Source organism: Triticum dicoccoides, chromosome 4A (assembly GCF_002162155.2).
Source record: "Triticum dicoccoides isolate Atlit2015 ecotype Zavitan chromosome 4A, WEW_v2.0, whole genome shotgun sequence".
Classification (NCBI taxonomy): Eukaryota; Viridiplantae; Streptophyta; class Magnoliopsida; order Poales; family Poaceae; genus Triticum; species Triticum dicoccoides.
In genome coordinates, this window is record NC_041386.1 from 151,665,772 (window position 1) to 151,675,611 (window position 9,840).

The following is a 9,840-nucleotide window of genomic DNA, read 5'->3' on the forward strand; positions in this document are numbered from 1 at the left end:
TGGATCTAAGGGGCTGGGCCCCTCTCCCCTCCCCCTATAAATAGTAGGGGGTGGGAGGGCAATCGCACCCCTTCTCCTGGCGCAGCCCTCCCCCTTCGTACACCTTCTCCTCCTCCGTAGCGCTTAGCAAAGCTCTGCCGGAGAACCACGAGCTCCACCGCCACCACGCCGTCGTGTTGCTGAAGCTCTCCCTCAAACTTCTCCTCCCCCCTTGCTAGATCAAGAAGGAGGAGATGTCCCCAGGCTGTACGTGTGTTGAACGCGGAGGCGCCATCGTTCGACGCTTAGATCGGAATCAACCGCGATCTGAATCGCTACGAGTACGACTCCTTCATCCGCGTTCTTGTAACACTTCCGCATCACAATCTTTAAGGGTATGAAGATGCACTCCCCTCTCTCTCGTTGCTAGTCTCTCCATAGATTGATCTTGGTGATGCGTAGAAATTTTTTAATTTCTGCAACGATCCCCAACATCAGGTACGCCCATAAATGTTGAAAGCAATATTATCCAAACTATGACACCGGAAGAACACATAAAAGAAACCTTCCGAAACACTCCAGAATCATGAAAAAAGAGGAGGTACATGATACGGTAAGTAAACGGACTTCGAAAAATCCGCAAAAATATTTTCTGTCAGCTTTGGAATATATTAAAAATTAGGAAAATAAGAAATAGCCAGGAAGGTAACCCTAGTGGGCACAAGACACCAGGGCGCGCCTGGCTTGCCAGGCGCACCCAGGTGGGTTGTGCCCACCTCGGGTACACTCCGGACTCCGCTTTTGTCCCGTTAGCTTGTTTCCCAAGATAAAAATATATTTATATACCCCCCGAACCTATTGACCACCATATCACAGAGAAATCTCCTGTTTTCTTTTCTTGCTATTTTCTGACAGATCTAATTCACCATGTCCACTTCAAGCTCCTCCAAGGAAAAATTCTTCGAGAACGTCATCAACCCATATTTGTGGGAGGTGATGCAGCAGCCTCAAGCTATCGAGATGCATGATGGGGTGCTCCATATCCTCGATGTGCAGGGCCCCAAAGGGACTGGAACCATGGATGCTAGGCTTGAAGCTATGGAGAAGGAGGTCTTCAGGTGCAAGGGGATGGTGGAACGTGGACTCAACGCCAATCACCTCATGATCGCGGACTACACTCGTGATCTCAAGGTGGATGGCAAGTCCATGAAGGACATCATCTTCACCTTCAACGAGCAAATCAACTTTCTCCAAAGTCAGATCTACGATCTCCAAAACCAAGTCTTTGAATATGAGGCAAGGTTTAAAGGTATGAGTTTGGCTGCCAGTTGCAGGACCCGCGAGACTCACTCCTCCTATTATGATGGTGAGCCCTTGCCATGGACACCTGAAGATAAGATTACTACTTGATCCTTAGTGATTGGTTTGATCTTGGGTGCTTCAAACTTTTCCTTAGGGGAGGGATCCTGCCACACTTAATTTGGTCGATACTCCTAGGCGACTCCTCACGATTTTGCACCAGTGGCCACTCCGGCCCCGGCGGCCACCTTTCTCCTCCTGTCGGCGGCCACTCCGGTCACGGCAGCCACACCTCCTTCAAGATGGCTTCCTTTGCCCTCAAATTTGACCTTGGAAAAAAGTTTCAAGTAGATATGAGGTCCAAGTTTGGGAACCCGGTGGTGTTCTCACCGGGCTTTCGTCAAAAGGAATTCACCATGGTGGTTTCTTTCTGCAGATCACCCTTCAAGCTTGATGTTCACACGGTTAGTGTCTCACTCATTGCAATGTTTGGTGGTTATGCATAAGGTTTTAGGGTTCATCTTTTGGAAGACAAAACTTTAAAGTTTTTAGTTACCTCGAAGTCAGTAGGTTTTCAGATCTACAATGCGGGGAGAATTGTTGAAAAAGAGTTTGAGATGGTTTTTGGTTTGTGGAACTTTGGTGGTCCGAATTGGCGTAGGGAAAATTTCATATTACAATGAAATTGATAAAGAATGGAATTTGGTCGGGCGAAATGGAAAAGCAGTGGTTCCCAATTCCGGCGATCGTCAGTGCTACAACACGGTGGTCCGATCGGGCAGGTCAATATTTGAGCGGTTATCGGAATCCATTAACATGGGAGGTAATCAAGGTGCTAGTTTGAATGTGCCTACTATTAACTCTGATTTAATTAGGCCTCAAACTCAGCCCCATGTGTTTCAATGTACAAACTTGGGCACGCACGTTGTTTGCCATGCATGTGGCGAGTAGGATCACTACACACGTAACTGCATTGCCCCAAATCTTCCTGTGCTCTAGCCATTTATTCATTTTGACTCGTTTCCCAGCCCTCTGGAGCAGGCTTGGGCAGAGGGCATTATGGAGGCCTGCTTCCGTTGTGCCGGGCCGACGCTCCCGATTCGACCGGTCTCGTCATTTAGGGAGCTAGTCAAGGACCTATTTCCAAATTTCTAGCCAAGACTACTGCTTGTCCCCTCCCATTCCTCTGCTCTTACCAACTCTGCATCCACCTCGATGAGCTCACCACCACCTCCATCATCACCGGGGAGAGCATTGCTCCTACACTCCCTGGAAGCTCCTCCAATGGCTAACATTCCCATCGACACAATCCCCTTTGTTCCGCACAGGTTTCAGATTCTCAAAGTTGAAGGGCGGACGGGGGTTTCCAGAGCAATCTTACGACACCAACCAAGAAGGGATGAAGATTGGGCGATTGCATCCATCCACCCGCATCCAAACGAGGTATTTTTCCCCAATGTTTGAGAGGTGCTTGAGGAATTTCTGCAAGGTGTTGACCAAGTGGGGTTTAGGGAAATCTAGCCATGTCCATTTGGTGAAGCTTATGTTCAGTTCATGCATATCCGCGATAGAGATAGGTTAATCAGGCAGAGTCCGCATTAGTTTGGAGATGTTTTCATTTCTTTCACCAAGAACAATGAAGGCCGGAATTGGCGTAGGATCCACTTCAACAGAACCTACTGGTTACTGTTCATAGTAGTGCCATTTGATCACTGTAATACTGAGGATATTGTTGCTGCTATTGCTAAATGGGGTAGGATTATTAACTAGGAAAGAGAGAATGCTCTAAGAGGGAAGATTCTGGTAAAAGCCAAAGTAACTGACCTCATTGACATACCAAAAAGCATCAGGTGGTCTGAGGGAGAGAGTTTGAGTAAGAATCTTGGACTAGTTCAGTAGAGGTTTTGTTGGAGGAAATGTTGGGTGGTGGCCCTGCTGATGAAGATCATATACCACCTCCTGGGGTGGACCCCCTATCCTGTGCCACAACATGCAAATGACTTTCCAGGTTTCCAACTAGTGCAAATGAATAATATGTAGGCACAGAATGATGATTGGGATGAATGGGATGAGCAGGAAGAGCAAGAGCATTGGGCTTTCCCTCGACCTAATATTCCTGAGCCAGTTTAGCAATAAGCAGAAATTCCTATTCTTCAAGATGATGGTGCTCCTAAAAGTAGCATTACCACAACTGCTTATTTTTCAGATGGCATTTTGGTCCCTTGCACATACTGCTAGTGAGGAAGTGAATCAAGGAGCTCCATTTCCACCAATATGGGTGTGGGGCTGCACAATATTGCATTAGCATATCAGGGAGATGATGAAGAGGAAGACGTTTAGTTAGTCGAAAATAATGTAGAGGCTTTACAGCAATAGGGGGACATGGAACAACCTCTATCTGTAGTCGAAGCTATCAATCTTAGCCCTCTGCAAGTTACTGAAAATGTTGGGTCAATGGTGGATGTCTCTGACAATGCTGGAGGTTCTGTACCTACTATGAAATCAGCAGATGTAGAGACAAGCAATGAAAATGATCCCTCCAGCAAGAATACAATGGCTGACAACACTCTGGAGTCTGATACAATGGTGCCCCCCAAAGAGACAAAAATAAATCAGGCAATGGCTGACTTGGCAGCAGTCAAGGGTAAGGAAGATGTTCCAATTCCTCGGGTTGGTACATCATCAGATATTCACAAGAAAGGTACAGAAAGTTTATCTCATTTCCCAAGTTCTCCTAATCTGTTTGAGTTTCAAAGAATTGCTGAATCACATGCTTTGAATATTATTGATGGTGCTCACTTAATTTATGAAGAAGGGCTGGACCTTCAATTCAACACTTTGCTCCAGCAACTCGGGTGGTGTCAACAATTTCAAGATTGATATTCCAGTAAGTTAGTTTAATTTCATAATCCATCTACTGCTGACTCCGGATAAATTTGGTTGGACAATGCATTTTCTTAAATCTGAGATGTGGAAACTCCTCACTGAAAATCGTGGCTCTAAAGAAACTATTTTGTTTCATATCCATGATGGACGCTCTACCACACATGCACCAAGTTGTAAGGAGATAATGCAGGGACTGAGCAAATAGAATGAGGGCATTAGACCTGCTGCACATTCCTCTAGTGGGGCTGGTAGCCCCTTAAGACAAGTATCTCCCAATAAAGTGATACTACTGCCCCTGGAGAAGCAGTTTCAAAAAATAGAAGGGACAGAGAACCTTTGGTGGAAACTGAGGTAAGAAGAAGTGATGCTAAATGTTGCCTTCCATGTAATGCAATACCTCCAATTATTCAGAATAAAGTGGTCAAAAATCTGATAAAAACTTTCTGCAAGGTATCTAAGGAAGAACTTGAAGAGAAGTTGTCCAAAAGGCCCAAGAAGAACAGCCAAGAGGATGTGGCCATGGTTCCCAAAGCCACAAGAGCTGGAAATCACCCCAAGATTGTGTAATAATGAGTCTACAACTTAATATCAGTCTGAGGGTACAAGTACTGCAATTATCTAGTATGGGGGTTGGATGCAGTGTGTGTGCTAGGGTTATTAATTTCAGAACATGTAAAATGTCTGCCTATGAGATAGTGTGCCACCTTTTGTATGATGCCCTTTTGTTTTCTGTTACTGAATCATGGAACTGGAACTTGCATGAGGTTCTTGGTACTCTTAGAGTTGCATTTGAAAGTCCTAGAATGCCTCTTATCATAATGACCATGGATCTTATTTTACTCTTGACTTTGTTGGACTGTCTGAGCACAAACTGATTACTAGGCCCAAATGCAATGGTTTTGTAAACAGATCACAGTCTGGTTCCCATACCAGGGGATGGTTCCTGGTACTTCAAATAAAATCGCATGTGGTTTACAATGAATAGTAACAGATCTTGGAACATACTGAACTGAAACGTTGGGGGTCCAAATGCCCCGAAAAAGTGGCCAGCCATTAGAAAAAAACTTGAAGAGAGTGGTGCTGGTATTCTGCGTATTCAGGAAACAAAGAGAGAAAATTTGAAACTTACTTACATCAACAACTTCTGCCCTCAAATATTCAATAAATTTGAATTTATGCCTTCCATTGGGGCTTCTGGAGGCATCTTAATAGCTTGGAATGGAGCTTTACTCACTGGGGAAATGATTTTTCAGAATAGATTCTCAATATCACTGCAGTTCACATGCAACTCCACACACAAATCATGGATTCTGACAAATATTTATGGGCCTTGCAACCTTGAGGAGAAATTGGAATTTATAGACTGGTTTAGTAATATTCAAATGCCTAATGAGGTGGATTGGATAATCATGGGAGATTTTAACTTCATTAGATCACTTGAAGATAAAATAGACCTGGAGGGGATGTTAATCAAATGTTACTATTAAATCAAGCTGTCAGTAATTTGGGGTTGATTGAGCTCCCTCTCAAGGGTAGACAATTCAGCTGGAGCAACATGCAAGACACTCCACTTCTTGAGAAATTAGATTGGTTCTTCACTTCTGTAGCTTGGATGACTACTCACCCTGACACCACTGCTCTTCCATTAGCAAAACCCATTTCTAATCATCTTCCATGTGTAATCAAAATTGGCACAAGTATACCTATGTCAAAGGTTTTCAGGTTTGAAAATTATTGGTTAAAGCATAGTTCCTTCAAAGATATTGCTCAGACAGCCTGGAATATTCCTGAGGGTTATACTGACCCTTCCAAGAAAATCAATGCCAAGTTCAAAAATTTGAGAAGAGCTTTAAAACTGTGGGCTAAGAGCTTGTCTTGTCTCAAATAGCAGATTGAGGACTTAAATACTTGTATTTTCATGTGGGACTTGATGGAGGAATATAGAGATCTCACTACTTTTGAAAGAAATTGTAGATCTATTTTGAAAGAGTTCTTATTGACTGTCCTCAATAATCAGAAGATTTGTTGGAAACAGAGAGGTAAAATAAAATATGTCAAGTTTGGGGATGAAAACACAAAATTCTTTCATACTAAAGCTTCAATCAACCACATGCATAATAAAATTGCTATGTTACTGAATGAGGATCAAGTGGAAATTACTGATCATGAAGGAAAAGCTGCAATTCTATGGGAGGCTTTTAAAAAAAGACTAGGGCAATCTACTGGTCATACAATGCACTTTGATTTAAAGGACACGTATGTACAAAGAGTGGATCCTGAAATTTTCAAAGACCTTGAGAAGCCATTTTCACGGGAGGAAATTGATAATGTGGTTAAAATCCTTCCCACTAACAAATCCCTAGACCGTGATGGTTTTAATAATGAGTTTCTTAAAGCTTGTTCGGAAATTATCAAGGTGGGTGTTTCTAAACTTATTATGGCATTTCATGCTGGTAAGGTAAATCTTGAGAGCATAAACACATAATTCATCACGCTGATACCAAAAAAGGAAGTGCATGTCTCACCTAATGACTTCAGATCAATCTCACTACTAAATGGAGTGCTAAAGATTATTTCTAAGTTGCTGGCCAATAGACTGCAGAAAGTGATACTTCAGATGGTTCACATTAATCAATATGGATTTCTCAATAGCAGAGTGATTCAGGATTGTCTTGGATGGGCATATGAATATATACAACAGTGTCACAAATCAAAGGAAGAGATTCTAGTAATTAAACTGGATTTCGAAAATGCTTTTGACACTATAGAACACCAAGCCATTATTGACATACTCAGAGCAAAGGGATTTTCAGAAAAGTGGATCTCATGGATGCAATTACTTTTCACATCAGCCTCATCAGTTGTGATGTTGAATGGAGTTCTTCAGAAAAAATTCTATTGCAAAAGAGGAGTCAGACAATGTTATCCTTTTTCTCCATTACTTTTTGTCATGGTTGCTGATTTGTTTTAATCTATACTGAATAAGGCCATGAGACTGAATCTTATTACTCCACCACTTCAAGTTAACTCTTGTCCAGACTTCCCAACGGTCCAATATGCAGATGACACATTGTTCCTCATGCAAGCAAATGCAAGACAACTAATATGCCTCAAAGCTCCGCTAAACACATTTGCCTCACCCACATGTCTAAAGGTTAACTATGGGAAATCAATCATGGTACCCATAAATATTGCAGAAGACAGAGCAAGCATTTTCACTAATACACTGCAATGTGCCAGGGGACAATTTCCTTTTACTTATTTGGTCCTTCCTCTGGGAATTTATAATCCAACTTTGGAACAGTGTTTGCCCCTAGTCAGTGCAATTGCTAAGAGATTATCTGGTATTTCTACATTGATTACTCGGGCAGGGAAGTTGCTTCTAGTCAAATCAGTGTTGGCATCATTATCAGTCTTCTTCATGTGTTGCTTAGACATAGCCATTACCATAAAAAAATAGATCATAAAATACTTGAGGCATTGTTTGTGGAGAAATCTTGACATGGAGGATCGTAGACCAGCAATAGTGGCTTGGCACACAGTCTGCAGTCCCAAAAGTCAGGGAGGTTTGGGAGTCATGGATATATATACACACAACAAGACTCTGCTCATGAAAAATCTACATAAATTCTTCAATAGACATGACATTCCTTGGGTTAACCTCATCTGGAGACATATTACAGCAATGGACAGCTTCCATGAGACCAAAAAGTGGGTTCCTTCTGGTGGAAATCAAATTTAGCTCAAATTGATCATTTTAAAGCTATTTCTAGGTGTAATGTGGGAGATGGTAAAAGTGCACTGTTCTGGGATGACATATGGCACCAATTTGTCCTCAAACACAAATTCCATCATCTTTACTCCTTTGTCAGAAATCCTCACATAAGTGTCAATCAAGTAATTAGCACTGGATATCTTCAGGACCTCTTCCACCTACCACTGACAACGCAAGCATATGAGGAGTTTTTGGAATTGGAAGACATCTGCATCTCCTTGAGAACATCTGAATATTTGGATGCAGTAGATACTTGGATCTACATATGGGGAAATCAATTTTATTGTTCCATTAAAGCATATAATGTCCTGATTGGTCTCAAGCAAACACCACAACATTTCAACTGGATTTGGAAAAGCACATGTCAACCCAAACAAAAAGTGTTCTTCTGGATGCTTCTACATGATAGAGTAAACACAAGGAACCTTTTAAGAAGAAAAAGCTTTGAATTGGAAGTTTACAACTGTGCAGTGAGGGATTGTCAACAAGAAGAAACATTACACCATCTTTTTTGGGGGTGACCTTTTTATATTTAATGCTGGGATTTCATCTGTCCTGCCAGAACTCCCAACCTCTCAGTGTTAGAAGCATACCAAGACCTCAAGGACAAGATAAATTATCCATTTTTCATGGAGATCATCATTTTAGGATCATGGGCAATTTGGATATCCAGGAACAATAAGATCTTTGATAATATAACTCCCTCATTTCAAGGCTAGAGATTCATCTTCATGGAGGAGCTCAAATTACTCAAATTCAGGATGAAGAAAAAAATATTCCATACAGTTTTCTACTTCATTGGAATCCTTGTTGTAATTTTACTTTTAGTAGTAGGTTTTATTAGTTTTTCTCTCGCTCTTTTAGTTTTCTAGCTCTTTTAGCTTCTTAGCACTTGTAGATCTTTTAGCTTTCTTAGTTTCTGTTTTTTCTTCTTTTGTTTTCCTTTTATTTTTCTTGGGATTATCTCAAGCCCTTAAGACCTCTTTTGTTCTTTATTTTATTTTATAAAAGTTATAGTGGGGTTTTTACCTACTATTTATAGTCAAAAAAATATCGCGACTACATCATCACCACCACCTTCTTCATCACCGAAGGAGACTTGAGTATCGGGTATGGGCACTCCCCTTGGCTTGTGCCAAGCTTGGGGGAGGTGCCCCGGTATCGTATCACCTACATTATCCTTTGCCTTTACTTATCTTAGTTCGATCCTTAGCTATCTTTCGATTTAGTTCAATAAAAATTTAGTTCGATCCTTTCTTTTCAAGTGCTTGCTTAGTGATCAATCCTTGTAATCATGTGCGAGATATATAGTAAAGTTTAGTTTGAGTTTTGCTTTCTTTTCTTTCATTTTCAATAAAAAGAAAGGAAATAAATGAAAAGGATCATATGCTAATCTTATGGTAAGTAATGACATCACATAAGGAAGAGTATAAGTAGTAAAATTAATTGGAGATTGACAAACGTAGAATTGGTCAGTGATGCAATTCATGAAATAATTAATAAGGGAAGAGAAGATTCACATGCAAATACACTTTAATGGCACCAGTTGTGTCCCACTACTCAGTTTTGCCACTAGGAATTTCAGCCACTCAAAAATGCCATCGCTTCATTAGACACATGCTCAAAAATGCCACTAGGTACCATTATTGTGATTTCAAATATATTTTTCCATGTTATAATGACATAAATACCTATGGACCAATATGCCAGCTCTCCCTCTATCTCACTACAATAAAGTGTGGGGCCTACTTGATCCCAACAACGTTCTTATTTTCCTGTAAAATTATTCGCTTGGTTACTCCTGACAACTGAGGCCACACTTATCATTGTGAGATATAGAGAACTGACAGGTGGGTCTAGGCTTATTGTTGTCATATAACATGGTCAACGGGTTTGAAGTA